Raw genomic sequence first — 12,851 nt, 5'->3', positions numbered from 1 at the left:
TGAGATAGGCACAAAATCATAAGAGTACAATAAGATCCCAGCAGTGCAGGAGCATATTAAACTATAGGAGAAGGTCAAATAAAAATCTCACACACACACACACACACACACACACACACACACACACACACCTCTATAATAAAATGCATAATGTGATAAGACTAAAAATACAAGGTTTATGAGAGTAACAATTTAGAGATTAATTTAGGCTACAGAGAAATGGGAAGACTTCTTAAAGTGAGATCTCAGCTGTTAGCTGAAGATTAGAATAAGACTTTCACCAAACCAAAGTGTGAAGAGAAATGTGAAAATCCATGGAGGAAAGATTCTGGGGAGAACGAACAGTTAAAGGAGACTATGAGGTATGTTTAGAGATTAAAGAGATCTTTGTTGCCAGCCTTTTACATGTACACATGAGGAATATATAGACTAGAAAGGCAAGCCTTCCACAATCTATAGAGGGCTGGTAAATGCCTCACAGCAATCCTGACCTTTAATTTGCAAGTATGAGGACCATGGCACAAGTGAATCAGATAATCTCAGAAGTCAACATCAAAGACTGTCGTTTCACAGGTGAGGAAACTGAGATAAAGTTACTGATACAGCCTTGTGTAACTGCAAATTACTGAGTTTATGTCACTCATAGAGTAAGTGGGCTTAAAATATTCAGTAGAACTAAAATATTCTAGGGGAAACTAGGTGGCTCAATCAGTTAAGTGTCTGCCTCTTGGTTTCAGCTCAGATCATGATCTCATGATTCATGGGTTCAAGCCCTGTGTCAGGCTCCACACTGACAGTGCAGAGCCTCCTTGGGGTTCTCTCCCTCTCTTCGCCCTTCCCCTGCTTGCATGCTAAGTTAAAATAATAATAATAATAATAATAATAATAATAATAATAAATAAAGAACTAAAATATTCTAAGGACAAATGAGCAAGCAAATAGGTGCTATGAGTTCTCTACTCTCAAGCTCAATGTCACAAAGCCCTCTCTGCATAGGAGACAGATTTTTTTACACCTTGTTTTACAAATGAGTTTAATAATTAAATAAAGATGTGTATTATGATCATAGCCATTAGAAAGGCCATTTAAAAATAAAAAAACAGAAAATAACAAGTACTGACAAAGATGTAGAGAAAATGAAACCCTCTTATGCTGCTGGTGAGAATGTAAAAATGGTGCAGCCACTATGGAAAACAGCATGGACGTTCCTCAAAAAAATTAAAAATTGAAATACTTTATGATTTAGTAATTCTACTACTGGGAACTTGTGCAAAGGAAATAAAATACACTAAATCAAAAATATATATGTACCCCTATGTTTATTACAGCATCATTTATAATAAAATATGGAAGCAATCTAAGTGTCCATTGATAAATGAATGGGTGAAGAAGATGTGGCATATATATATACATATACACACATTGCAATATTACTCAGCCATAAAAAAGAATGGAAGCTTGCCATCTGAGAAAACATGGATCGACCCAGAGAGTCAGACACGAGACAGAGTGAAAAAGACAACTATGGTTTCACTCATGTGTGGAATCTAAAAAATAAATGAACAAAGAAAAAGCTGAATCAGACCTATAAATAACAGAAAACAAACTTACGGTTGTCAGAGGGAAGGGAGGTGGAGGGATAAGCAAAATGGGTAAAGGAGAGTGGGATACAAGCTTCTTATTATGCAATGAATAACTCATGGGAATAAAAGGTACAGCATATGGATCAGAGTCAAGGATATTGCAAAAGCACTGTCTGGCGACAGGTGGTAGCTACACATGTAGTAAACATAGCATAACATTTAGAGATGCTGAATCACTATGCTGTATACCTGAAATTAATGTAACATTGTGTATCAACTACACTCAAAAAAACTTAAAAAAATTTTTAAAGGTTTTATTTATTTCTGAGAGAGAGAGACAGCGTGAGCAGGAGAGGGTCAGAGAGAGAGGGAGACACAGAATCCAAAACAGGCTCCAGGCTCTGAGCTGGCTGTCAGCACAGAGCCCGACGTGGGGCTCGAACCCACGAACCATGAGATCAAGACCTGAGCCAAAGTATGATGCCAAACAGACTGAGCCACCCAGGTGCCCAAAAAGCTTTTACAAAATGTTAAGAAATCAGAGTTTAAGAAGGTTTTAAGGGTAAAAGCTCATGATACTGGATCATATTCAGCTCTAAAAAGCAAGTAACCTAGGGGCACCTGGGTGGCTCAGTCAGTTGAGCATCTAGCTCTTGATTTCAGCTCAGGTCATGATCCCAGTGTGGTTGGTACGAGCCCTGGGTCAGGTTTAGCATAGAGCCTGCTTAAGATTCTCTATTTTCCTTTGTCCCTGTCCCCTGTGTACGTTCTGTCTCTCTCTAAAAAAATATAAAAATAAAATACATAAAATAAAAAGCAAGTAACCTGTAAAGTTAAAGAATCAGCTCCTCATTGGACTCTTAATCTTTTGTACTTTAAAAAGAGACAGAGAGAGTGTGTGAAGAATATTCTCAGATGACAGAGATAAAAGAATTCTGTACCAACATTTTGGTACATGAAAAAAATTTTAACTAAGCAAAAATTCAGAGAGTGTATTTTTTAGGCATCTCTACTAAGAAAAATAATTAAGAAAAGGTTCTAACTAAGAAAAAATAAACCAGAATAAGAGATGTGGCAACAGGGAAGATAAAGAGAAAGGATAATATTGTAAGCAATGACACTTCCGGTTTATATTATATAATACAAATTTAAATAATAACCAAATGTCTAGGAATGTATAACTTGTATGATAAAGACTCCTAAAACAAAAGACTATATCATAAAATAAATTTAATAGCTTTCTAAAATACACAAAGTAAAATAGTTGTAGACAGGTGAGATGAAGGTAGGCAGGAGTAAAAATACTTCCAAGATACCACAAGGAAGAAGAGGATAAAGGGAAAAAGCAAGAGGGGCAGAAAATAAAAGTACCCTAAAAGCCTCATCTCTTCAAGGTCAAGGAGCCACAAAGGAAAGCAGGTAACTGAAGAGAAACATGTTATCAGTCAAAGTATACTTTTAAGGTCAAAAGCACCTATCAGTATAAAGAGAGAGATTATATAATTATAAAATATACAGTTTATGATTAAAATACAAGAGTTACAAACCTGTATATACAAAATAACACAGCAGGTAAGAAGGCAAAATTTATTAGAACTTTAATAAATCATTTTTAAAAACAGAAATATAGAGTAATTTCAGTATACTTTTTAAATGGACAAATACAGTTAGAAAGAATAGAAATTTAATTTAATTATATTAATTAACATGATTTTTAAAAGCTACCTTGTAACTCTCTAACAAAAACCAGATATATACTCCTGCATTCACTACCATGACTTATCATAAACATGGTCATAAGGAAAGTTTTAATTAACTTCAGAGATCTATACCTTAAAAATTTCAAAAAAAAATTACAATATCTTTCCTTAAAACCTAGATAATCTTTGGATCAAACAGGAAATCAAAAGGGTAATTATGCTCTATGTGGTATGAAAAAAATAAAATCATAACAAAACCCATGTGATCCAATAAAATTTATATGGCTTTAAAGAATTTTAATATTTTTTTAAAAAGCAAGAGACAAAAACACTTAAAAAAGAAATGAGAAAAAAATTTATCAAAGTAAGCCAGGAAGAAGAAACTAAGAGATACTATTTAAAGTTAACATGAAGTAAAGACTTTATAGAGAACATAAATAAATCTAAAAGGTAGCTCTTTGAAAGATGATTAAATAACCCGAGTCTAATGAGTCGTTGGAAAAAAAAAGGGGAACAAGAAAGAGTGAAAACTCACAAGATTAAGAATGAAAGAGAAATATAACTGCAAGTATAGGAGATAATTAAGAAAACAAGACAAATTTAACAAAGACAAATGCAATTTCATGGCAATTCATTTGAAAACCTAAAAGAGAAGATAATTTCCCAGTAAAATAGAAAATATCAAGATTGACCCAAGAGAAATGAATCGAGTAGAACCAAACATCATAAATTAAGGTAATTAAAAATCTACTACAGAAAAAGACATCAACACTGGGCCAGGATCTCAGTAGATTCTTAATCTTTAAAAAAACATAATTCTAACAATATTAAACCATGGAAAAATACAAAAAAAAGTTCCAAGTCATTTTATGAAGTGAAAATAATTCAATGCAAAATATAATAAAAGTACTAGTACATAAATATACCCATAAACTGATTTCACTTTAAAGTTAAATGTAATTCTAGGGGTGCCTAAGAGGCTCAGTCAGTTAAGCAACCCAGTCTTGGTTTCAGCTCACTCAGGTCAGGATCTCCCAGGGTTCATGAGATTGAGCCCCACATCAAACTCTGTGCTGACAGTGCAGAGCCTGCTTGTGTCTGCACCCGTGTGCATGCATGTGTTCTCTGTCTCAAAAATAAACATTTAAAAAAAGTTAAATATAATTCTAAATTTAAAAAAATCAAATTAGACAATCGAGTCCAGGCACATGTCAAAAATAATACACTACTATAATATATTGCAGAAATACAAGTAGTTCTTTTTAAATCAACATGATCTACTACATAAAAAAATTTAGGAGAAAAAAATCATATCATATCATTAGATGCTGAAAACCATTTGATACAATTCAGCAACCATTTTTTTAATGTTTATTTATTTTGAGAAAGAAAGAGAGAGAGAATATGGTAGGGGAGAGGGGCCGAGAAAGAGGGAAAAAAAATCCCAAGTAGGCTCCATGTTCAGTGAAGAGCCCAATGTGGGCTCAATCCCATGACTGTGAGATCATGACCTGAGCTGAAACCAAGAGGACACTTAACTGACTGAGCAACCCAGGTGCCCCTCAGTTTTTTAATAAAAGCTCTACGGAAAAAAATAAAACAAAAAAATTAAGCATTTCTGAAAAAACGAACAGTAGCAAGTATCATACAAAGCAAAACAGTATAACCATTTCAAATAAAATTAAGGTTATACAAACATAGAGTAAATTTGTACATATACTGTACACTGTTATGTGTGTTTATGTATATATCAAGAACTTGCTTCTATATGGAAATCTGATGATCTGTGGAAGAGATCCAATGACAGTGGTGTCTTTGAGTACAGGGTGGGAAGTGAAATAATTAGGGAAAGGATGGGAAGGAGACTATTCACAGGAAACATTTTTATTATTTTAATCATATGAATCACTGAATCATAAATCACTCAATAAATCAATATATCAAATTAATAAAATTAGGGATTAGAATAGGAAGTCCACTAATGCCTTTAAAATTCAACAATGACTTGAAGATTATAGCAACTAATTAAGACATGAAAATCAATTAACTGGCATAATATCAGAATGAATGAGAAAATATCTTTTTGCTAATGACCTGATGGAATACCTAGAAAATGCAAGCAATTAAAGTAAAAGAAAATTGAAATAAAAATAAATTATCAATAGGAGGTATGATACAATACAGTTAAAATTTTTTAAAAATCCTCTAGTTTAGAAACTAGCACGTACAAAAATAATGGGAAAAATATTTCAGGTGCGGTACTTTTTCCCAATGTTTATAAAAGACTATGAAGAAATAATGCCAAAAATTTGTTTTTTTAATTTAAAAATAGGAACTTTAAGTTATAAAGCAAAAAGTCCAAGAATCACTAAGAAACCTAAGCAAAGGATAAAACTAAAAATGGACTTCACTGACCATATATCAAAATACATTCAAAAGAATAATCAAATCAATATAGCACTGGCTTAAGAACAGACACACAGAGGGGCGCCTGGGTGGCTCAGTCAGTTAAGCATCGGACTGCAGCTCAGGTCCTGATATCACGGTCCACGGGTTCGAGTCCCGCATCGGGCTCTGTGCGGACAGCTCAGAGCCTGAAGCCTGTCTTTGGATTTTGTGTCTCCCTCTCTCTCTGACCCTCCCCTGCTCATGCTGTCTCTCTCTCAAAAATAAAACATTAAAATATTAAAATAAAACATTAAAAAAACTTTTAAAAAGAATAGACACACAGATGAGTAGAACAGAATAAAAAAAGCTTAAATATAGATTCCATCACATGAAAAAAAGTACAAGTCAGAAGTTATATTCTACTTCTGCAGGAAAGGATAAATTATTTTTTCAAATGATCATCACAAAACCGTTTATCATCAAGCAAAAAAAATAGATCTTTATCTTACATTATTTATTAAAAAAATAAGCTCCAGGTGGGATAAAGAACAAGTGAAAAAAATAAATCACAGCAACACATTCTACAACAAAATTTATGACATGTCTTCTAAATAATCTTAACAAAGAGCAGAAACTTGAAGAGACAGACGTAAGAGTTCAAAATTTCCTAGACATGAAAAGTGAAAAAAGCATCAACAAACTAAGCAATTAAACTGGGGAAAATATTTGACACGTAGAGAGAGAGAGCAGATTCAAATTATCAAGTTTATAAAAAATACACTTACTAAAGTTAAATGACAATTATGTGGTTCTAATGAGATAGCACTTTTAACAAAAATTTAGAAGATTGATAATATCTTGTCAAAAAAGTAACTGTCATATTTCATCATCTAAATGAATTATGACATCCTTTCGTGGTTTTTTGTAAAGTTTATTTATTTACTTTAGAGAGAGTGAGAGCATGCACGGGAGGGGCAAAGAGACAGGGAAAGAGAAACCTAAGCAGACTCCATGGCTCAGCACAAGGCAAGATGCAGGGCTCATCCCCACAACAGTGAGATCATGACCTGAGCTGAAATCAAGAGTCGAACGCTTAACTGACTGAGCCACCCAGGCACCCCACTTTGGGAAAGAAATCTGGTACCACGTATAAAATTTAAAGTACTTCTACCTTTAACCTACCAGTCCAATTTCTGGGAATTTATCATACAGAAATAAAACTAATCATATGTAATATATACAAAGATGTCTACTGTCACTTATTTTCTAATTTCTTGTCTCTATAAAGAGTTGTTTCTTTCTTTTTTTTATTTATTTATTTTTTAAGTAGGCTCTATGACTAATTTGGGGCTCAAACTCACAATCCTGAGATGAAGAGTCACATGCTCTACCGACTGAGCCAGTCAGGCGCCCCTAAGCAGAGTTGTTTCAATCAATACAGGAATGGCTGAATAAATTACAATATACTCTGATCAATGAATACAATGCAATCATTAAAAAGAGTAAATCAGTTTACTAAGTGACTTGGTGGGGATTTGCACCCCCAAGTTGTCGAGTGAAAAATGCAGTTGTCGAGTGAAAAAAAGCAAACTGCAATCAAATGAGTATAATGTGATCAGGTTTAAAGAAAAAGAAACTACAACCCAAAAAAATCCCTTTGTGTATGTCTTATGTCAGCATGTATACCTATATACATACATACACACATACCTAAGTACATGAACATAGAGAGAAAAACAGGTAGTTAACAGGTAATGGAGTTGGGGTTAAGGATGTGTATGTGTATTTGGAATATGATCAGGAAGGATAAATATATCTGTGCAACAGATACACATATACCCACATTTATGAAATAAAATTAGAAAAATTCCTACTGTCAGAAATGGACTCAATTATCAAATGATTAATTTAGGATTGTCAAAATACTACACAAAGTCAGGTTGAGCCGTGAAGTTGTTGACCCTTGAAGAAAAATATAATCCAGAAAATCCATTAGGAATAAGAACCTGTAGATGCTGTGTAATCCACAGGTGGTAAAAGGACTTTTTTTTTACCCTACTTTTTTTCTTTAACATAAAAAGTAGTAACTGTAGTAACTATAGAAGGTTAAGGAAAAGGTGAATTTCAAAAGGTAATTGAAATTACCTACACTAAAAGGTAAGTTTGCCTCCCACCCCAAGCCCCTTTTTCTCTTCCACTCAGACAACATTCAATTTCTTCATACATCTTAGTACAAGAGTATAACTTTATGATAATTTCACAGCACAAAAATTGTTATAACAAAAATACATACATTTTAAGTTGTGCTAGGTTTTGTCAAATTGCCTCCCAAAGAGGCAACAATTTATACTCCCACCTTCAGGTAATGCTTAATTATGAATCCAGTACACCAGTGGCAATTTACAAACGAATTTATACTTTACGGTTCAGCATATATCTGTTTCATTCAATAGTAAACAGAAAAAGGACAGAATATTTAAATCAAGGAAGAAAGAAAGAAACAAGGAGTATAAGGCTGAAGGAAGAAAGCAAATCATGAGAGTGAAGAGTTAGATTAGCTATACCACAGGCAGTTAAGTAAGCCATCAAAAGGAGAGATGACGGGGGACATTGCAAACATCAGTTAATGACCCCTTAAAGCCCAGATTTGGATGCCAAAAAAGAATTCTCATAAGTTTAAAACAGCCATTACAGAGCTCCTATTAGTAATTAGCTGCTATTAGTAATTTCAATTTACAGATTGTGAGTTTATAGAATTTAGAGAAGCCTCCTTCCTGACTAGATATACATTACAACACACACACACGTAAATATCTTTCCCTTAGCTCTCAGTCCTTCTGTCCAGAGATAAATACTGCTAAATTTCCTGTGAACCCTTATAAAGTTAAAAATTAAGAAATAAATATACATATAGCTACCATACAATTCCTTTAATTATGGTTTTAAAAAACTTTTATTATGACAATTTGCAAATACATACAAGGGCAGCTGGAACAGTAATAAATGATCAAGTGCCCATCACCCAGCTTGAACAATTAAGAAGGAAGGGGAATTGTTAATTATTTTCAAGCAAATTCCAGACTTCTTAATCATTTTAACATGCAATTCTTAGCATGCCTGAATATCTGGTTTCCAAATTCAGAATAGTTTAGACACATAAAAGTAGAAAGTGGTTGGGAGTATATATCATCTTTACCATAGAAAAGATGATAGCTGCCGGAGAAGAACAAAAGAAAATAAATGAAAACAGCTATTTAATTACAGATACACATAACACTAACTCATCAAAAAGTTAAAGTCACATTTAGGGTCATTGTTTTTAAAAAGGCAGGGAATGGGCGCCTGAGTGGCTTAGTCAGTTAAGCATCCGACTTCAGCTCAGGTCATGATCTCACAGTTTGTGGGTTCGAGCCCTGCGTTGGGCTCTGTGCTGTCAGCTCGCCCAGAGCCTGGAGCCTGCTTCAGATTCTGTGTCTCCCTCTCCTTCTGACCCTCTCCGGCTCATGCTGTCTCTCTCTCTCTCAGAAATAAATAAAACATTAAAAAATTTTTTTCATAAAAAATAAATAAAAAGGCAGGAAAGTATGTGATATACTTGTTTTTAAAAGTTGAAATGGTTAAAAGTTTACATTTTAGGAAGTTACACTTTCCCCCTTAACACTGCTAGATAAATGAGGATTTACTACATTTAGCTGTGATTTGAACGGCAACATGTAGAGTTCTGCAATGCAGAATGCTTGGTGACTTGAGGAAAACAGAACCACAGATACTTTGAGTTAACTCATCTAGATTAGAATAATAACCTCTCAAATAATGTCTCCAGGCAGTTTAAAACTGTAAATAACAACCACTACCACTATTTAATGTTTACTTCCCTGGGCCAAATACTCACTGGTTAAGTATTTTACAAATTTACAATCCCCTGAGGTAGGGAATTAAGACGAGACACTACTTGCCCAATGTCAAACAGCTCATGGACTTCCCTTTTCTTATTAGAACTGTACTATAAGTACTTATGTTGGGCTTCATCTTTCTGCAAATGGGATACAATTTTTTCATAATTTTTCTGGGGCAATGTTTCATTGTGATAGGTACCATGCAACAAGTTGAAAAACAGACACATCACTAAAAAAACTCTAGTACTTACAGAGTTTTACTCATTATGATTCAGGATTAAAGGATATTGCATACCATGGAGATTTTTATTCCAAAAGAATTATTACATATACTACCTGTCAAATTTTTAAAGACCTATAAATACTCATGTGGCTTCTCTTACATTTCCAGTGACAGGGAAGTTTAATGGATAGTTTTGCTGATGAAGATCTTCCTTTTACAAAATTCTAAACAGTTTCTTATAACTTCAATCCACTTGTCTGGGTGAATCAATACAGGCTAAATTTCTTCTTTTCCCACAAGGCAGCATTTTAAATTATCTGCAGAATCTTGCAAAGATTCTCCATGCTAAGTATTCCCAGTCCTGATTCCAGTTTGACATGGTTTCCTCATGTGTCATTATTCTGTCTTCTCTTAAAAAGTGGCTCCCTAAATCAGAGCAAGATACAGGTTTTCCCATCTTAGATCTAAATAATATTATTTTTTCCCATTACCAAGTCAATTTTGTGTGTACTAAATTTGCAGAAAAAAGTTTTTGCACATTCATTCATGAAGCAGTGATTAAATATCTATGATGTTAACTGAATCAAATTTCTTTTTATGCCAGACTTCCCTTCCCTAAACTCAGCTTTTTTAAAAAAAAAGCAAAATAGTTTTACTTTTGCTTTTTCTTCTAAGCAAATATTAATCTTTAGCATGTTATATATTTATTTTCTTTGTCTATTTTCTGTTTCACTATTGCCTATTATCTGTACCTGCTCCTAAAGCAGTATCTGGAGCATAACAGGCACTACAGTTATTTGTTGAACTAATTCATAAATAGACAGAAGAGAGTAGAACATTCATATTTTTTATGGCTTCTGGGAAGGAGTCTCTAGACTACTATACTTCACTGTTAGATGATCTTGAAGTTTTATCAATAAACACAATCAGAAGAGCCACATGACTGCCACATGCCCTCTAGAATTTACTATGGTGGTCTAACATAGGAGTTATAGGTTTTGATTAAGATATGTGGTGGTTTTTGAGGATACCTTCAAAATATTACCTACATTTCTTGATTCTAAAATAATTATATAACCTGAAAATAAAAATATACATTATGAATAGAAGGTCACTAGTTAACTCTATTTATGCTGTGAAATGTTAGGGAATGCTTAAGTCTGAGGCTGAGCTAACTTCTCTGCCTTTATATGTGACCTCAAATGTTTTGGACTCCAACCCTGAGCACCTTTATACTGCAGTTGGTTTAGATAACACTTTCTTGTGGCTCTTTATATCTGGAAGAGTTGTAGTTCCAGATTTTTTTATTTATTTAAGTTCAAAACACGTGAAGCTGTTTACATTTATTATTATACTGTTTATATTATACTATTTTGCATTCCCTACTATGGAAGTCTCAGTGTGTTTGATTTTCATAGGGTTGTTAAGTTACACACGACCCTACTTCATTCCTACTGAATTGCAGTACAAATATATTGTGTGATATCAGTTTAGGACAGTTGTTCTCAAACTGTGCCATGAATCAGAATTAAAAGCACAGAACCTCTAACCAATTCTAGACCTACTGATTCCAAATAATTGGGTGTAGGGGTCCAAGAATACTTTTAAACAGCTACTGGAGGTAATGCTACTTAGAAATTACTAGTTTAGAGAACAAGTAAGAACTCTAATGCTGCAATGCAAGAAAAAATTCTAATATGGCAATGCCATACTTGATCTATAAAATATAATGTCTATGCATAAAGACAATTTTGAGAATAATGTCATCCAAAATATTTCCTATTATTTCTCATACCAATCAATACTCTAAACTGAGTACTAAAACTTATTCATAACTGAAGGTAAATTTGGTAGAATTGTACTTCACTACAACAGGCAAACTTAATTTGAAGGCAGAGTCTATCTTCATTTTATATATGTGTATATGTACATATATTTATTATTATTATTACTTTTTCAGTAGGCTCCTCACCCAGCATGAAGCCCAACACAGGGCTTGAATTAACAACCCTGAGACCAAGATCTGAGCTGAGATCAGGAGTTGGAGGCTTAACTGACTGAGCCACCCAAGTGCCCTCATTATAAATAATTTTTAAAGTTTGTGTTAACTATCATTTAAAAATGGAACCCATGGACTAAAACAAATACATAAAAAATTACTATTGATATACATCCAGATTATTTTGATGTTAAAATATGACTTACTCACAGAACCAATCCACATGCCTTGATCCATGGCTCAAACATTCACATGGCTTTGGAGCCTCTATTTTCTTTTGCAGGCAAAGGATATAACATATTAATAAACAACTTCCAGAACAAAACCTTGTGGTTGCGCATTTCTGAAAGATTCAATATTTTCTTCCCATTTTCTGCATTTCCCCTATCCCAGCAGTTTCCCAATGTTTAATAAATGAAATAATTATAGGATTGGCATAAGGGATTTCATTAAGGTATACTAAGGTAAATCATAAAATCTTAGATTAAGCTAGAACAGATGTTAGTAGTGTTTTCCAATCACCTCTATTTACAGATGGAAAAAAAAAATCAGATAATAGGAGCAAGAAACCCTGACTCCCAGGTTAGTGCTCATACTAGTTTACCAATAAATAAAAGCAAAAAATCCAAGGTAGTCCTCTAGAAACTTAGAGTCTATATAAATGCATGTCATTTGAAGGTTCTGTTGAGTTCAGAACTATAAATATGCAAACAGAAGCTGCCCATAGTCCTGGGCAAGTAGTTCTTAGAAAGGGATTAATAAAATTCAACATATTTTGGGAAATAACATAAGAAAAACCACACAACAAGATAATGGTTTGGTAACCACTTTCCTATAGGCACTTCTTTTTATGCCTCAAGCAGTACCTTGTATTCATTTATGCTTTCAACAAATATTTACTGAGCATCTACTACATGTGAGAAATTACGCTGGGAAATACAGCAATGAACAAAACAAAATCTCTGTTCACATAAAGCTTACATTCTTGTGGTGAAAGGCAGGCAAATTAAAAAAAAGTCAAACATACAGTATTTAGATCACAGTAGGTACAACAAACAAAAA

At 33.6% G+C, this 12,851-nt stretch overlaps 1 protein-coding gene across 6 annotated transcripts in view; it reads right to left on the bottom strand.

The window, feature by feature from the left end:
* Positions 1-12,851, bottom strand: part of HMBOX1 (homeobox containing 1) — a 178,746-nt gene that overhangs the window by 108,575 nt on the left and 57,320 nt on the right. The window lies entirely within an intron of this gene.

The sequence above is a fragment of the Crocuta crocuta genome, unplaced genomic scaffold (genome assembly GCF_008692635.1).
Source record: "Crocuta crocuta isolate KB4526 unplaced genomic scaffold, BGI_CrCroc_1.0 scaffold551, whole genome shotgun sequence".
NCBI lineage: Eukaryota > Metazoa > Chordata > Mammalia > Carnivora > Hyaenidae > Crocuta > Crocuta crocuta.
Note: the sequence above shows the minus strand (reverse complement) of the source record. Positions and strands in the feature narration are given on the sequence as shown.